This window comes from Bos grunniens, chromosome 17, assembly GCF_055505025.1.
Source record: "Bos grunniens cultivar Pamir isolate PY7600 chromosome 17, Bosgru_T2T1.0, whole genome shotgun sequence".
Classification (NCBI taxonomy): Eukaryota; Metazoa; Chordata; class Mammalia; order Artiodactyla; family Bovidae; genus Bos; species Bos grunniens.
Genome location: NC_141181.1, coordinates 11333551 through 11352593, shown reverse-complemented (window position 1 = coordinate 11352593; position 19043 = coordinate 11333551). Strand labels below are relative to the sequence as shown.

At 41.7% G+C, this 19043-nt stretch overlaps 1 long non-coding RNA gene across 1 annotated transcript in view; it reads right to left on the bottom strand.

Annotated features, from left to right (window-relative positions):
- Positions 1–18548, bottom strand: part of LOC147355012 (uncharacterized) — a 66695-nt gene extending 48147 nt beyond the window's left edge. Inside the window, exons 1-2 of the long non-coding RNA XR_015144148.1 lie at positions 18456–18548; positions 4228–4377 (exon numbers count right to left, since the gene is read on the bottom strand). This is a non-coding gene — a long non-coding RNA (uncharacterized LOC147355012). The remainder of the gene's footprint in view (positions 1–4227; positions 4378–18455) is intronic.
- Positions 18549–19043: the final 495 nt, after the last annotated feature.

Below are 19043 nucleotides of genomic sequence, written 5' to 3'. Positions count from 1 at the left end.
CACTCTTTTTTTTTTTTTTAAACAAATCAGAACAATTTATTGTAAGAGTTTAAGAGTGTCTTTACAGGCATTGATTAGTTTAAATATCATAGCTCATTCCCTTGCCTTCAGCACCAAGAAAATTGATGTGATGGCCTGTCGTAAGTTGGTTTCCTCTATTGGTCTTTTATCTGACAAGACACCTTCGGCAAAGCAACGACAAAGGCTCATCAGTATGTTCCTTTTCATCTGCCTGACACTGAAATCAATGGGCTGCAGCGGAAGTTCCTCTATCAGCATTGTCAGAAATGATCACCATGCCGGACACAGTCTGCTACCTGATTTCTCTGAGCATTTGTTCATTCCTGAAAGCTTTCTCTCTGCTATTACCACACTGACCCTGTTCAGAGGTCAGAGACAAAGACGCTGTACAGTCAAAGGGTGCTCAGGAAGTCTGGGAAGGGGAGACTCACTCAGAGTGTGAGATGATATAATGGGTCTGCAGAGCAGGCCCTTGGGAGAAATCACATTCTCCATCTCTGGGACATGTGACCTGCAAGATCTGTGTTTGTGAGCCTGGAAGCTCTAATCTGTCATAAGTGACAGCTGAGACTAGAGGTTTACACTCAGGACCAAGCAAAGAATTAAGCCAAGCAAAAGTGGTTGGGTGGGCATCATTGATTTGCTGAAGAAAATTTAAAGAGTTCATTAAAAAAATAAATAAATTTAAATTAAAAACATTTTAAATAATGAAATACAGATATGATTCTATAAATATTTTGTTTTCTGATTTGCCAATGATAATAATTACAGGAAAAAACAAGCTGCCAGATATCTTTGAACATATTGAGATAATTTTCATTCCTCAGTGATCACAATAATGATCACATAGAATACTGAATTTCACTAGCAATTGGAAACCTCAAGAATGAGGTCTCCCTGACTTGGCAGCTACCGGCTTGTCCTTATTCTAAAAGAACAGTGTCCTGGGAACCCACAGCCTTCACTTGGAACTCTAACCCAAGGGAGAAGAAAAATCAAAGACTGCTGATTTCAGGGAGTGACATCCAAATTATTCTGACTGGTGAATATCTAAATCATCAGAGCAGTTGGTTGTTCTCTCCTTCAAGATATATAAAAAATTCATCTGCTAAAAGGGAAGACATTCTTTCCTCCCAAAAACCAAATTTTGCCTATTTAAAATGCAATTTCTTGGGACTTCCTTGGTGGTCCAGTGGTTAAAACTTTGCCTTCCAATGCAGGGGATGCAGGTTCAATTCCTGGTGGGGGAGGTAAGATTCCATGTGCCTTGTGGCCAAAAACCCCCCCCAAAAATGTAAAACAGAAGCAATACTGTAACAAATTCAGTACAGACCTTTTAAAAATGGTTCAAATTAAAAAAAAAAAAAAAAAAAAAAACCTTAAAAAAAAAAAGCAAAGTGCAATTTCTTTTGTTCTACATACTGGCTGGTAGTTATATACTTCTTCCCCACTGGAAAACAATTTGCTTATTCTAAAGTAGCAATATTGACCCTTCAGAGATATTTTCTCCCTTCTTTCCTTGTCCCCATCAGTGGTGAAATCCCACAAGTGATGACCATATAGTTAAAATTCTGGGAAGCTCTAAAGTAATACATTCAGTGACAAGTGTCAAGAATTCCTCTGAGGTGGCAAATATTGTGTACTTCCAGGAAAATGAAAGTGTTAGTCGCTTAGTCGTGTCTGACACTTTGTGGCCCCGTGGACTATTGCCTGCCAGGCTCTTCTGTTCATGGGATTTCCCAGGCAAGAGTACTGGAGTGGATTGCCATTCCCTTCCTCAGGGGATCTTCCCGACCCAGGAATCGAACCCAGGTCTCCTGCATTGCAGGCAGATTCTTTACCATCTGAGCCACCGGGGAAGCCATGATATCCTACTAATGGGGTGACCAAGTTAAAAAAATAAAACACACACACAAATCAAAATTATCTGGAAAGAGGTCTGTGCCTTGCAGGAACCCTTGGTCACAATGCCAGGGGGCCTATGTCCATCCTTAAAGGTAAATATCCTGCAAGATCTCACAAACCATGTCAAAACAGGGCTAAGACTTCTCTGGTGGTCTAGTAGTTAAGAATCTGCTGTCTTTAGGTAAACTCTCAACAAGTAGCTATTGAATATCCTTGCATAATTTGAGAATATGTATATATTTAATTTTATAAGAAATTGCCAAATAATTTTCAAAGGGATTTATCATTTTACAAATATATGAGGTCCATTTGCTCTATAGCCTCACTATTTGGTATTTTCAATCTTTTAATTATTAAAAAGTTTAATAGTAACTCTCGTGAGTATGTAGTATTATCTCATTGTATTTTAACAATCTGCATTTTGTTAATGACTAATTCTACTGTTGTTGTCCGGAGAAGGTGACACCCCACTCCAGTACTCTTGCCTGGAAAATCCCATGGATGGAGGAGCCTGGTGGGCTGCAGTCCATGGGGTCGAAAAAAGTTGGACATGACTGAGCGACTTCACTTTCACTTTTCACTTCCATGCATTGGAGAAGGAAATGGCAATCCACTCCAGTGTTCTTGCCTGGAAAATCCCAGGGATGGGGGAGCCTGGTGGGCTGCTGTCTATGGAGTCACACAGAGTTGGACACTACTGAAGCGACTTAGCAGAGAAGGCAATGGCACCCCACTCCAGTACTCTTGCCTGGAAAATCCCATGGATGGAGGAACCTGGTAGGCTGCAGTCCATGGGGTCGCTAAGAGTCGAACACGACTGGGTGACTTCACTTTCACTTTTCACTTTCATGCATTGGAGAAGGAAATGGCAACCCACTCCAGTGTTCTTGCCTGGAGAATCCCAGGGACGGTGGGGCCCGGTGGGCTGCCGTCTATGGGGTCGCACAGAGTCGGACACGACTGAACCGACTTAGCAGCAGCAGCAGCACTGTTGTTGTCACTCACTCAGTTGTGTCTTACTCTTTGCAACCCCATGGACTGCAGCACACCAGGCTTCCCTGTCCTTCACCATCTCCTGGAATTTGCTCAAGCTCATGTCCATTAAGTTGGTGATGCCATCCAACCATCTCATCCTCTGTTATCCCCTTCTATTGAGCAACTATTTATGTGCTAAACAGCCAATTTGATTATATCTTGTGAAATATCTCTTTGATGTTTTCACCCATGTTATAGAGGTGTAAATAGTTTTAATTTTGATGAAGTCTACTTTATCAAGTTTTAGTTTATGGCTATATTTTTTGTGTCCTAAGAAATGTTTGCCTACACTCAGTTTACAAATATATTCTCCTATGCTTCTTCTATAAACTTAATGGTTTTGACTTATGGTTTGGTCTCTAAGAGAGTATTAGTTGCTTAGTCATGTCCAACTCCTTTGGGACCCCATGTACTACAGCCCACCAGGCTCTTCTGTCCATGGAATTCTCCAGGCAAGAATACTGGAGTGGGTAGCCATTCCCTTCTCCAATTTTCCCCACCCAGGGATTGAACTCTCTTGCATTGCAAGCAGATTCTTTACCTTCGGAGCCACCTAACCCATCTCAAATTAATTCTTCTGTGTCATGTGAAGTAAAATTTAAGTGTTTTTTTTTTTCTTTTTAAAATAAAGATATAAAGTCATCTCAGCAAAAAGAAAAAAAAAAAAAGAATCTACCTTCCAATGCAGGAAACACAGGATTGATCCCTGGTCAAGGAACTAAGATCTCACACGCCTTGGGGCAACAGCCTGCTTGCCTTGACTAGAAAGGCCACTCAGCCAAAACAAACACAAACAAAAAGATAGCTAGAAATCCCAAGGCGGAGGGAAAGAGAAACAATAGCACATATGGATTCTAAGGAGCGGGGCAAGACTTCAAAAGGGTGGAGGGGTTAGAGTTAGAATTAAGTTAGGAAATGGAGTAGAACATGAGTTCACTGTTCCTGAGATTATGGACAAGGGATTCTCCTCAATATGACAGTGAAAGGGGAATACAAATAGAAGCAATTCAATGCTGGATGATATATCAAGCAGGTATTAATTTCTTCTTCTGGCCAGTAGGACAATAACCAAGAACTCAATGACCTGAAAGAAAGCCTTGATGTTGCTGCCAAGATTGTGTATTGATCAATTACTCCCAAAAAACAATTTCGATGTGAGACAAAAACGTTAGTTGTTCACCCAAAGTCACTGCTTTGCTAACAGCCAGGGCTAGCTTCACTGGCAGGGTCACAAGGCCCCCATATCTAGAAGGGCCCTGTACTTACTTGGTTTAATGTTCTGGTGTCATGTGGTCCAGCTTGAAATTCTCCAGTTTTCAACAAAGGGCCTCGCGTTTTTATTTCACACTGAGCTCCACAGATTCTTCATTCTCCCTCCTCCAGGTGGCCCAGTCCTCCAGGTGAGTCCGGACCCCTCTGTAACACAGAGGACATTTTTATCCATCTGATCCATACACTGTAGTTCCACCCCAGTTGCCAGGAAATTGGTTTAGATCTGGGTAGAAGATACCGTTCAAACAGATGAGGAGTAGGAAGAGATAAGCTGGGAAGTTTCTCAAAAACCTTTCCTCAAACATAAAAAGGAACAGTGGAGGAAATATATCTGATTATATCCTGAATATATATGATTATATCCTGAATCTGACCACTTCTCCCTCTCTCCACCACCAAAACCCAGTCACCTCTTACCTGGACTGCTTTCAATAGCCTATAAGCCCCATTTCTCCTCTCACCCCTTTATAGTCAATTCTCCATGAAGTGGGAAGACTCTATCCTTTACAAACATATATCATGTCACCTACCTGCTTAAAACTCTCCCCAAATTTATCTTATGATAAAATTCAAGATTCTGTGTGTATGTGCATGCTCAGTTGTGTCTGACTCTTCGTGGCCCCATGGAATGTAACCCACCAGGGTCTTGTCCATGGGATTTCCCAGGCAAGAATACTGGAATGGGTTGCCATTTCTTTCTCCAGGGGATCTTTCAACACACGGACTGAATTCTCCTTTCCTGCAACTCCTGCATTGGTAGGTCGTTCTTAACCACTGCACCACCTGGGACCATGGCCTGTAGAGCCCTTAGGATCTGACATTTGCCTACCTTGGCAATCTCAGGTCCTATAAATCCCCTCCCTGCTCACTACTTTTCAGCCACACGGGCCTCCCTGCTGTTTCTCAAACATATCAACCACACCACAACACTAGGGGCTTTGTGCTTGCTTGGAATCCCTTCCCTAAGAAGTTCCCATGCACACTCCCTGCCTTCATTCAAGTCTTCCATGGTAGCCAAAGAAATCCCCTGGACAATCATTTATAAAATAGGCCCTCCAATGGCCTCTAGTACCAAGCCTGGCTTCGTTGTTCTTTACTATTTAATTACTTGAACTCAATATTTATTCTATCACCCCCACTTCTTTTTTGTCTCAGTTTCCGTTGGAATGTTACCTTGAAAAAAACAGAAAATCTTATCTGATAATATAGGAGAACATCTATCTGAACCTATGGCCTACTTATTCCATTGAGTCCACATAGTCCCATCATATCCCCGATACTTAGAACATTGGCACATAATGTTCACTAGATAAATTACTGTTGAATGTTGCTCAGTTGTGTCCAACTCTTTGCGACCCCATGGATTGTAGCCTGCCAGGCTCCTCTGCCTATGGAAATCTCCAGGGATGAATACTAGAGTGGGTAGCCATTCCGTTCTGCAGGAGATCTTCCCAACCTAGGATTGAACCTGAGTCTCCTGCATTGCAGGCAGATTCTCTACCAGCTGAGCCACCAGGGAAGCCCTGTTGAATAAATGAATATATATTATGCCTAGAGCTGCTACAGTCCTCCTGTGATACTAAAGGAATTTCCTGACTTGTGATAGAAGGTGGTACAGAAGGAACCCAGATCCACTGTGACATCCCTGAGATGTGGAATCCATCAGTCAAGCACAGCTTACCTCCTCCTTCTCACATGAGACAGTAAGACATTGAAGTCACTTTAATTTGAATTTACTGCTTACTCAAAGTGAAAAGGATCCTAACTGATACATAATTTTAACCTTCTAGAAAATTTTGATGTTTAAAACCCTGGAATGTATCATTCAAGAACTTTTTCTTTCCATTTTTCATATGACCTGGATAAATTCAGCTAAATAGTTTATGACTTTTCAGATTAACTTGACACTATTAATCAGATCACCTACCTACCATAATCCATTATTAGAGGCATTTGAATTTCTCCATTGAGATAATAATGCCAAAACACTTTTCTTGTGCAACCAGGCAAACCTGAATTATCAAATTTATAATACTGAAAGAGAAGAAACCAACAAAAAACAAAACACACACAAAACACCCAAAACCTTGCCTACCAGAATACTTATTTTCAAACATCGTTTGGATAAAAGTGATTGCCACCTCTTAGAAACAGTCAAGTAGTAAATGGTTCTGGAAGTTGACTCTATAAGAGAAAAAATATGTATTCCAGAGAGTCAGCTAAAGTCTAAACCATAGACATACTGCATCTTTCAGCAAAATCTGCCATATTATAAAAGATATTGAGCTAATTTTCAAGAATAATATATTTCCATTCCCAGTATTTCCCTATGAATTCGTTGTTAACTAAATGTGATTATATTATTCAGCTCAGTTCAGTCGCTCAGTGGTGTCCAACTCTTTGAAACCCCAAGGATGGCAGAAAGCCAGGCTTCCATGACCATCACCAACTCCCAGAGCTTGCTCAAACTCATGTCCATCGAGTCAGTAATGCCATCCAACCATCTCATCCCCTTCTTCTCCCACCTTCAATCTTTCCCAGCATCAGGGTCTTTTCCAATGAATACGTTCTTCACATCAGGTGGCCAAAGTATTGGAGCTTCAGCTTCAACATCAGTCCTTCCAATGAATATTCAGGACTAACTTCCTTTAGGATGGATTGGTGGGATCTCTTTGCAGTTCAAGGGACTCTCAAGAGTCTTCTCCAACACCACAGTTCAAAAGCATCAATTCTTTGGTGCTCAGCTTTCTTTATGGTCTGACTCTCACATCCATACATGACTACTTGAAAAACCATAGCCTTGACTAGACGGACCTTTGTCAGTAATGTTTCTGCTTTTGAATATGCTGTCTATGGTTGGTCATAGCTTTTCTTCCCAAGGAGCAAGGGTCTTTTAGTTTCCTGGCTGCAGTCAGCATCTGCAGTGATTTTGGAGCCGAAGAAAATAAAGTTTCTCACTTTTTCCATTGTTTCCCCATCTATTTTCTGTGAAGTGATGGGACTGGATTCCATGATCTTAGTTTTTAGAATGTTAAGTTTCAAGCCAGGTTTTTCACTCTCCTCTTTCACTTTCATCAAGAGGCTCTTTAGTTCCTCTTCACTTTCTGCCATAAGGGTGGTGTTATCAGCATATCTGAGGTTACTGATATTTCTCCTGGCAATCTTGATTCCAGCTTGTGCTTCATGCAGCTTGGCATTTCGCATGATGTACTCTGCATATAAGTTAAATAAGCAGGGTGACAGTACACAACCTTGACATACTCCTTTCCTGATTTGGAACCAGTCTGTTGTTCCATGTCCAGTTCTAACTGTTGTTTTCTGACTTGCATACAGAGTTCTCAGGAGGCAGGTAAGGTAGTCTTGTATTCCCATCTCTTGAAGAATTTTCCACAGTTTGTTGTGATACACACAGTCAAAGGCTTTGGTGTAGTAAATAAAGCAGAAGTAGATGCTTTTCTGGAACTCTTTTGCTTTTTCTATGATCCAACAGATGTTGGCAATTTGATCTCTGGTTCCTCTGCCTTTTATAAATCCAGCTTGAATATCTCAAAGTTCTCAGTTTACATACTTCTCGCTTGGATAATTTTGAGCATGACTATATTATTACCATGTGGAATTAGTTCATTTATTTATTGAGCACTTACTTTGTGTCATACTACAGGCAATAGGGAGATGCATGTGAATAAGATACAGCTCCTTTTCTCAAGGAGTTTAGCTGTGATCTCTAGACCCTCCATTCCATGCTAAATAAATGTCCAAACTTCTTTGTTTTTTTCACCAAATAACTTCTTGATTTCTGGCACTCCCTTAAGGATGGTGCTTTTCATGTGGTTCTCCTGAGTACTATTCATCAAGTACTAAATTGGTATTCTTGGCTCCCTGTTGCTATAACATATCAGTTATTCCCCTGATATGTTGTAAAATCCCTTCTTGTTATGCAGGTGAAGCTGCTGGATGCCTTCTACCCATCTCATCTCTGTGGTCTTCCAACCATTCCATCAGGCTTATGGATACATGTGACACCTGCTTCAAATTCTTCAACTTTACCTCAAGCCCTGTCATCATCTCAAGCATCTCTGATGGTCACAAGAGTAAGCCAGTGAACTCCCCAATCCAATGACTCGTTGCTCTCTTCAAACCCAGTGGCTACTGTCTTCTGCTTCATTCATCAACATCTTAGGCACCTTGCGTTGCCCGGATCTGCTCTACATACAAACCGTTAAATTCTAATATTCTGTAGCTGATGACTCCACCCTTATGGCAGAGGGTGAAGAGGAACTGAAGAGCCTCTTGATGAAGGTGAAAGAGGAGAGTGAAAAAGCTGTCCTAAAACTTAACATTCAAAAAGCTAAGATCATGAAATCCAGTCCCATCACTTCATGGCAAATAGATGTGGAAACAATGGAAACAGTGAGAGACTCTTTTCTTGGGCTCCAAAATCACTGCAGATGGTGACTGCAGCCATGAAATTAAAAGACGCTTGCTCCTTGGAAGGAAAGTTATGACCAACCTAGACAGCGTATTCAAAAGCAGAGACATTACTCTGTCAACAAAGGTCCGTCTAGTCAAGGCTATGGTTTTTCCAGTAGTCATGTATGGATGTGAGAGTTGGACTATAAGGAAAGCTGAATGCCAAAGAATTGATGCTTTTTAACTGTGGTGTTGGAGAAGACTCTTGAGAGTCCCTTGGACTGCAAGGAGATCCAACCAGTCCATCCTAACGGAGATCAGTCCTGGGTGTTCATTGGAAGGACTGGTATTGAAGCTGAAACTCCAATACTTTGGCCACCTCATGTGAAGAAGTGACTCATTTGAAAAGACCCTGATGCTGGGAAAAATTGAGGGCAGGAGGAGAAGGGGACGACAGAGAATGAGATGGTTGGGTGGCATCACCGACTCACTGGACATGAGTTTGAACGAGATCTGGGAGATGGTGGACAGGGAAGCCTGGCATTCTGCAGTTCACGGGGTCGCAAGGAGTCAGACATGACTGAGCGACTAAGCAACAACAACTCTGTAGCCACAACCTCCTGTCCTTCATCATTTTTCTCATGGTCTCTTTCCTGTTAAACTTTATTCTTTTGACTTCACAGAAATCTCTAAGCTCTCAGTGCTTCCATATTTTCCCAGGTGATTAGACACTTGTTGACTTTATTTTCCTTCTAGACCAGACTTCTTTGTTGATAACCAACAATTTTGGTAAAGTGTAAAAGTATAGATGGTTTGGAGATATATCATTAAAGGTGAGAAAGGGAGAGAGAATGAGGCAGAGGCAGAGACAAAGGGATAAAGAGAGACAGAGACAGAAAGAGACAGAGATGGAGAGAAAGACCTGGTGGAATGCTAATGGCTAGAATAAGTGGGCCCCACTCTAATCCTTTTAAATTTACTTCAGAATGTAAGAGTTACTTATCTCACTTAAAATGTTGGTTATGTCACTCTTTGGCTTGAAGTTCTTCAATTGTCCCCCATCAGTTATAGAACTGAATTCAGGCTTCTTAGTCTGGCTTCTAGGGCTGGTAATAATTCAATCTTGCCTCCCCGCCAACCCCACCCAGAATCATTTCCCAGTACTTCTTACTTCTCACATGATGCAGTTTGGAGGCTCTCTGCTTCTGCCTACAGTCTTATTTTCTCTTCTTTATGTAATCCCTTAACGAGGTCTCTCTCACCCCTGCTCCCGATGGACTCCTAAGTATATTTCAAGGTTCACTGAAAGCCTGACTTCACTCTTAGAGCCTTCATGGCTTCCTGTGGATGGAATTTCTGGGTCCTATCTTCAAGGCACTTCCTTATTTTGTGTACACTTCTAAAATCGTACCACTATTTATTCTTATTTTTTCCCCCATGTATCTTTAAGATAGTGCAGAGTTTTTCAACCTCTTTCCTGTAGGGTCTTTCCAAGTCATGACAACCCAAAACATCTCCAGATGTCCCCAGGAGGACAAAAATTAGCCCCAGGTATAGTATAAACCACTCTAGGGCTGTGCCTTGTCTTCTTCACCTTATTAAACTTAGGAACTGCCAGAGACCTTAGCCTGTACCCTACACTCAGCCCATGCTTAATGAATTGATCTGAATCACGGAAAATATGTCACTGCTCTAGCAAAATGCCAGACAGCCCAGGCGGCGTCAATAGCATTCTTTCAGTTCTCTCTAAATAAAGATATTTTCTAGTTTAACATGATGTTCCACTGCTAAGGACAGAAGTATTCTGAGTTTTCTTTCTAAAAGCAAAGGGCATATTTGAAAAAGTTTTCTGAGTGTCATGGACCAAGGCTCTTCTGACGGTGTAGCTCCTGAAGCCTTGCAGGCTCCCCCACCCCTCCCATCCACTTCCTCACCCTCCTGAATCCCTTTCTGCCCACCCCTGTGCCTCCCTCCCCAGCGCTCATCATTCAGTGCTCCTCTTCCCCACACGGCACTAGGGTGAAGCCCCTGGGTAGGTGGCACCTACAGCTTCTCAGAACCAAGCACCAACAGAGGTGAAGGGCCCAGTGGACGACCACCAAGTCCATGGTCTGTCTGCTTCCTGGCCCAGGGCATCTGGTTCCTTTTTACTGGGCTTTTATCTGTATTTATCTTTTCAACCAAATGAGTTTAAATGTCTTTATCTTTTACTACTGAGGTGGCCTAGATCCCCTTTCTGTCTTCATGTGACTTCCTAGTCCAGCCCATTTTCTTCTCAAAGAGAGGGTTTACAAATACCAAGAGATGGGAAATGAACTCTTTCTAGGAAAGCTGTGTGAGCTTAGCTTGGTGAGTAGAGGGAAGACTCTGACTTCCCAGCACCACAGGGTAGGGCTCCAAGAGGATGTTTTATATTTAAAACAGAAGGTAAGGTAAGGCTTTTCTCCCACATGCCAAATGGCAGGCCTCATGTTCTTTCGTTTGCATAATAAATTATGGAAAAGGAAAGAGACTCTGAAAAACCCAGCATGGTCAAACCAAATGGATAATGTTTTTTCCCTAAAAGCAACTATACAAATTAGAAGATACCTGATGGGCCATTTGAACAGAGCAGTGATATCTTCACTCAGTTGTGTCCTTTTGTTTTCTCTGCCTTGGACTTTGTGAAAATACGAAGCACTGATTTGAGGCTCTAACGTTTAAAACTGTTATGGCATGGGACTTCCCTGGTGGTCCGGTGGCTAAGACCCTGTGCTCCCAATGCACAGGGCCAGGGTTCTATCCTTCATCAGGGAACTAAATCCCGCATGTGGCAACCAAGACCTGGGGCAGCCAAATAAATGAATAAATAAAACGATTATGGCAGACATCGTAGATTGGCTGTCCCAATTACCATTCCCAACACCATCTTCCCTTGACCTGCCTCTAGCTTAGAAATTGCCAAAACAGAATATTCATTTTCCCAGCTTCCCTTAAAGCTCACATGGGCTTCTCACGTGGTTTTGTCAACTAGGACAGAAGGAGAATTTTGCAGGGGTGGGGATTGGGGGAATCCTGGGAAAGTGCTTACCTTCCTCATTAGAAATAAAATATTTCTTTCCCTTGTTTCTGCTGGAATGTGGATGTGTTTCTGGAACGGCACTCATCATTTTGAGACTGTACAGCATCTCTTGCATCACTAGGCAGCACCACCATTCTGCTGTGGGACAGAAATAAACCTGTTTCTCTAACCCTTGTAGACCACAGTTCTGTTGTTCACTGCCGAAAGCACTGAGAATAAAAGTAGCTGTTTATCCTCTGATCAAGTCACCATACAAATAAATGTTGGTTATGCCCATTCTCTTTTCCCTATGCACTGCCACCAGAAACTCACGAGGATACAGTGAGGTGAGTCCAAAATCTACCTGGCATTGAGCATAAATCTAAACCAATGATGATGTTCCAGAAGGCAGGTTGAAAATCTAAATGATAAGTCCCTCAATGCTCGCTTTCTTATCAGTTCAGTTCAGTCGCTCAGTCATGTCCGACTCTTTGCAACCCCATGAATCGCAGCATGCCAGGCCTCCCTGTGCATCACCAACTCCCAGAGTTCACTGAGACTCACGTCCATCGAGTCAGTGATGCCATCCAGCCATCTCATCCTCTGTCATCCCCTTCTCCTCCTGCCCCCAATCCCTCCCAGCATCAGAGTCTTCTCCAATGAGTCAACTCTTCGCATGAGGTGGCCAAAGGACTGGAGTTTCAGCTTTAGCATCATTCCTTCCAAAGAACACCCAGGAATGATCTCCTTCAGAATGGACTGGTTGGATCTCCTTGCAGTCCAAGGGACTCTCAAGAGTCTTCTCCAACACCACAGTTCAAAAGCATCAGTTCTTCGGTGCTCAGCTTTCTTCACAGTCCCACTCTCACATCCATACATGACCACAGGAAAAACCATAGCCTTGACTAGACGGACCTTTGCTGGCAAAGTAATGTCTCTGCTTTTGAATATGCTATCTAGGTTGGTCATAACTTTCCTTCCAAGGAGTAAGTGTCTTTTAATTTCATGGCTGCAATCACCATCTGCAGTGATTTTGGAGCCCAAAAAAATAAAGTCTGACACTGTTTCCACTGTTTCCCCATCTATTTGCCATGAAGTGATGGGACCAGATGCCATGATCTTCGTTTTCTGAATGTTGAGCTTTAAGCCAACTTTTTCACTCTCCTTTTCACTTTCATCAAGAGGCTTTTGAGTTCCTCTTCACTTTCTGCCATAAGGGTGGTGTCATCTGCATATCTGAGGTTATTGATATTTCTCCTGGCAATCTTGATTCTAGCTTGTGCTTCTTCCAGCCCAGCATTTCTCATGATGTGCTCTGCACAGAAGTTAAATAAGCAGGGTGACAATATACAGCCTTGACATACTCCTTTTCCTATTTGAAACCAATAGTTCACATTTATTGAGTGCTTGGGCTTCCCTGGTGGCTCAGATGGTAAGGCGTCTGTCTGCAGTGTGGGAGACCCAGGTTCGATCCCTGGGTTGGGAAGATCCCCTGAAGAAGAAAATGGCAACCCACTCCAGTACTCTTGCCTGGAAAATTCCACGGACTGAGGAGCCTGGTAGGCTACAGTCCATGGGGTGGCAAACAGTCGGACATGACTGAGCAACTTCACTTTCACTTTCTACTATATACTAAGCACCCTTGAAGTGTGGCTGTAAATGAATTAACTTATTTAGTGTTTGTAAGAACCCAATGAGGTAAGTATCAAGTTCACAGTCATTTAGAGATGAAGCAATGAAGACACATAATAACTAATTCAAGGTTACTCAGCTAATAAGAAGCACAACACTATTATCAATATGGCTCAGACTGAACCTACAGCATATATACCCTGAGGAGAAACCAAAAAACAGAAGCAGTGGTGTAACAAATTCAGTAAAGAGATTAAAGTGATCCACATTAAAAAAAAATTATTAAAAAAGAGAAAGGTGATTCTGCCCACATCACTTAGAGAAAATATCCATTTAAATTAAATAATATTAAATTATTTAAATTTAATATTTAATAATAATAATAAATATCAATAAGAATAAGGATAACCACTAAATTTTATTAAGGGCTTATTATGTGTTAGTGGAGAAGGAAACCGCAACCCACTCCAGTATTCATGCCTGGAAAATCCCATGGACCAAGGAGCCTGGTGGGCTACAATCCATGGGGTAGCAAAGAGTCAGACACAACTGAGCGACTTCTGTGTGTGTGTGTGTATAATGTGTCAGGCACTTTGCTAATTGTTTTTATGGATCTTTTCTATCACTCAATCCTCCAAACAGTACAGCAGAAATGAGGCAGATAATCTGCTGCCAGCCCCAAAGCCATGCTCTGCTTCCTCCTTGCTGTCTTAGTCCCAGTATCTTTCCCTGTGTTTCCCACCGTCATGCCAGGAGCTCAGAGAAAATGGTACTTCCTCAATCCCCAGTGGTGGGAGCTTGGCCTCTGTCAATTATCCCTTTTGCCAGCAACTGATTCAAGGCAGGCATATTCTACCTAGAGAAGCGGTAAACCAAGAGAAAGGAGAGGTGGTCTTCTGGGCACTTCCGGGAAAGATTTCCCTCATTGGTCAGAAGATGCATCAACAGGAAATAGCCATGTCAAACCAGGAACTGCAGCTGTCAGCTTGGGACCATTAGTTGAGAAGCCTAGATACCAAGCCATTTGCTAAGGATGGCAGAGAAAAAGATAGAAAGGAGCTGATCCGCCCCCCGCTCAACCCGGCCCAACCCAAGACAGTGCTTGCTCACTGCGAGTAAGCCCTAAAACTGCCCTCCCTCTGGATTTCCTGTTCTATGAAATAACAGGTTTTTCACTTTTTATGGTATGCTAAATAGGTCCTATTATTATCTACCCACTTTAGAGAAACTAAGGCATGGAATTTAGAAATCAGTATTCAAACCTAAGCAGTCTGTTTGCAGATCATCAGTTATTTTCTTTAAGAAAAATAATAAAACAAAATACCATCATGTCCTAAACTTGCCAACTTCCTCTGGCTAGTCACAAAAAAACACTTTTTTTTTTGTGGTAACTTTCAACTTTTTACTTTGTCTTGTAATGTAGTCAATTAACAAAGTTGTGGTCATTTCAGGTGAACAGCAAAGGCGCTCAGTCATGCATACACAGGTATTCATTCCCTCCCCAACCCCCTCCCACCCAGGCTGGCACATAACATTGAGTAGAGCTCCATGTGCTATACAGTAGGTCCGTGTTGGTTATTCATTTTAAATACAGCAGTGTGTACATGACCTTAAGACAGAAAGAGACTCGCAGACTTAGAAAATGAACTTATGGATGTGGGGGGTGGAGGGCAAAGGGAAAGTTAAAAAAAAAAAACAAAAACACAATTATTTAAATACCCCAGTAAGAAATGTTCAGAAGTGAATGTCTGAGCTATCACCCTGTTAACCTGCCCAGTTGAATTTAGATTAGCAGATCATAAAGTGCCATGAGGAAAAACTTGGACTTCTCTGAATTAGAGCATGAGATCTAAAATCTTCAAGGAATGTGTGTGAGACAATGACCTTCAGAAGAAGTAGCCAGATAAAGGTGAAAAGAACTGGGCAGTTTTTCCATGCCCATGATCCACCAAATTCTTCCCTCACACTCCCCAGATCCTTTTAAACAATGGGAAACACGAGAAAGTCCCCAAACATGGGAAAATGTAACCTCATCTCTCAATGACTCAGTTCTTCTAGTACTGCTGTGCTTCCCTACACTTCTCAGCCTAAATCTCATCCCTTCCATAGGGCTCAGTTTTAAAACCCTCACCTCCCAGACCCCCATCCCTGGCCCACAGTTGGTTTCCTTCTCTGTTTGATTCTGGTAGCATATCATCTGTATCATATGCAGAATTTTATCATGTTACCTGGCTTGATATTAATTTTATTTGGATATATAAGTCTATGCTCAGCTTCTTTTCTCAGACTATAAATGGAATTAAGGGAAGACCTGTGTTTTATTCGTGATTATAATCTCCAATGTCTCTAAAAAATGCTTTGCACTAGGAACCTCAAGGAGTGATTCAAGCTTTCTAAAACTCAAAAATCAGCCTCATGAATCCTCTAGCATTCATGGAGTATCTTTATGAATAAATACATAGTTTATTATTTCTGTAAGGAAGCCATTCATTATTTTCTAATTGATATCTCTGAACTGTTACATTTTTGTTTTAACTTTAGAGATACTAAGGGAGACCAATTTTACAAAATACTATGCTATATAAAATTAGGATTTTCTAAAGACCTGGCCAGCATTTATGCTTCCTCTTTTCCCCTCTTCCTGGCCCTCTCATCTCTCCATTCAAAGATGCAGAGAAAGGAGACAAGTACTGGTGGTGAACAGAGGGGATAAAAGTCCTTTCAGGACTGTCCTAGGGCAGGTGGTAGAAATCAGCTGTCTCCTGACAGTAGTGCTCTGACAGCACAAAGAGGTTGGGAGAAGTGCTCAACTGTCCAAGGAAATCATTTAAGGAGCAGGGGCTCTGATTTCAAACCTGGACAGGTGAAGCTTTATGGTCTAATAAAGTCGGCTATCGAAGAGAAAGATCATCACAGTTAATAGGTGCAGAGGCAGAAGAGCCTAGCAAGTGATGACAACTAGAGCCGACCTGACCATAAAAAGCAACTTTTCTAGAAACAGTGACCATCAGTCTGGTCAATTTTATAAGTCATACTAAAATCCACTTATATTTTCACAGACCACAGCATTCTTCCGTGAACACCATTTCTTCTGGACTTGGAGTCCTAGGGCTTTCATACGCTTCTGCCACTGTGGTCCGTTCCTACTGGCATTGTTGGAGGTGGGAGGAAAGATCTAGAGAGCACCAGGGAGGAAAACATCTACAAACTGAAATACCCTCTGTGTGTCAGAGGTGTGTACATGCAATCCTAGGACACAGTGTCACTGGCTCCATTTCACAGATGACACTGTTGGGCCCATGAGTTCACATGCTTTCACCACAGCATGAATTGTGTGCTGGAAGCATCAGAGCCTCCAGGTAGAGAAGGTCTGATCACAAATGCAAGGATGATGAGTGCCATTTGCTGAGCAGAGTAATGTATTCAAATGATTCAAAACTTGACAGCCTTGCTTTTGCTATTTGGAAAAAAGTGAAGAAAATAATTCTTAACCAATGTGTACATTTCATGGCAAAACCAGTAAGAGGCTAATGCCGAAAAAAGATCAAGTCAACAAACAAATATAGCTAGGATAGATACCACTGGGCCTCAAAATTTTGAGCAAACTCAAACATGCAAATGGAGAGCCTTTGGTTAATATTTACCCTTGTCAATAGCAACTCCTAAAGAGTGATGCTGATCAATTACAAGTGTGAACAACTAGAACAGAAGAGATCCAGAGGAGACCTTCAAGACTTACTTCCAAACTAGACAAGCTTGTGGAACCTAAAACAAATCCATCACTTGAGAACAATCTATAGGAAAGTTCATCATTTCTATAAAGGGGTGGGGTAGGGAAATTATGATTTTTTTCATTTAAAAAGAGATCTCTGAAGTGAGAAATAGGTAACATGGAGAAAAGTAAACAGTGTGTTTAATCCGTCTAAAAGCCTTTGAGCAAATGAATGGTGATGAAGTTTCAGGGGAGCCATTGGAACTTAGAGAAGAGAGGATTGGGTGTGTTCAGTTAAATCAGCAACTCAACAGCCAAGGAAACTGGGGACTCCAAATTTTAAAGTATGAAGAGATGTTGAAATTCACTTAATTCAACCCTTAATTTTATAAAGTTGGAGGCCACAATCCAGAGATGGTTCTAGAATAACAAATTCTTCACACCTTGGCTTGTCCTATGCGACAAGCTTCTATAATATATCCGTTATACTCGGTTATAAAATACATACAACATAATAAACTATATACTCACTCTCCAAAAGTGGCTGTAGATTAGAACAAAAATTTCCTCAAGCTTCCCTAGGCCCAGATCGGAGCTGCCTTCAACATGCAAATACTGTATTATGAATACCAAAATGAGGTTATTCTAAAAGAGAACTCCAGAGCACGTTTAAACATCATCAAAAAGTGCACAGAAAATATGCCGGAAGATAGATTCTCAATCTTTAAATAAAATATTGGTCCCTCTGCAACAGAAATAGAACTCACAATTTTCTTTATTCTTGCTCAGAAAAAAATAGAAAATTCCTAGATAATTTGGGAGATCGGATGCAAAATAAAGGCAAGTTCAATTCTCCGAATTCTCAGTTCCTCACTAGAGGAGGGAAGCTTCTTCACACTTTAGGTGAGTTAAGGACAAATAAAAGGAAGTATTACTTTATAAGAAAATAATAAACCCATGGAGCTCATTACCACAAAAGAGGTACAGGCAAGGAATATAAATGGATTCATAAAGGTTTTGACCAAATTTATGAATGTCAGAGCCATAAATGGCTACTGAGAGTACACCTAACCTTTAAGGTTAATGTCAGGGAGGAAAACCACGTCCTTTCCTGGCAAATCCCTTGAGGCCTCTGTTGTCGACACTAGACTGGGTTGGATAGAACAGCCGGCTTGCCCAGCAGAATTGCTCCTAAATTCATTTTAACAGATTGGGTATCTGGGCCCATGAAAGCCCATCTCTTCAACAGAAACATAAATGAAAAATGTTCCATTTTAAACGGGAAGCTTAATGAAATACTGCTGTTAGACTTTACCATTTAGGTAACCAGAGTTAAACAAGAGGAAAGACTTGAGTTTGAGGGAACCAGAAAGAAGCCCAGGTTCAAAGCCAGACTGTATGGGATGGGCCCTTATGCACATTACTGACCTTTCTGGGCTTCGCTTTCTCACTTGTGAAATGAGGAGCATCACATCCGAGTAATAGGCATTGGGTCAAGACTTGCATGAGAAAATGCTCTGTAAACTGAAAACAGTACATATTATTACAGGAGGGGTAGTCAGTTTGGAGTACATCTCAGTCATCTGGGCAGAGGGTTCGTGAAATACATGAAGACAGTAATCCTTGCTTCATTTATGAGAATTGACGAGCATATACAAAAAGTACTCAAGACACAAGTCAAATGGAACTCCCTCAGGCAGAGTTTATTTTATAAAAAATATTTATTTATGTTAGTATTTATTTTGGCTGTGCTGAGTCTTCGTTGCTGTGCACAGATTTTTCTAGTTATGCCAAGCGGGGGCTACTCCCCAGTTGCAGCGTGTCGGCTTTTCTTTGCAGGGGCTTCTCTTGCTGCGGCTTGCAGGCTCTAAGTACTTCAGTAGCTGTGGCACAGGGGCTCAGTTGCCCCCAGGCATGTGGAATCTCCCCATACCAGGGACTGAACCCACGTCCCCTGCATTGGCAGGCATATCTTAACCACTGGGCCACCAGGGAAGTCCCAGTGATCCATTATCC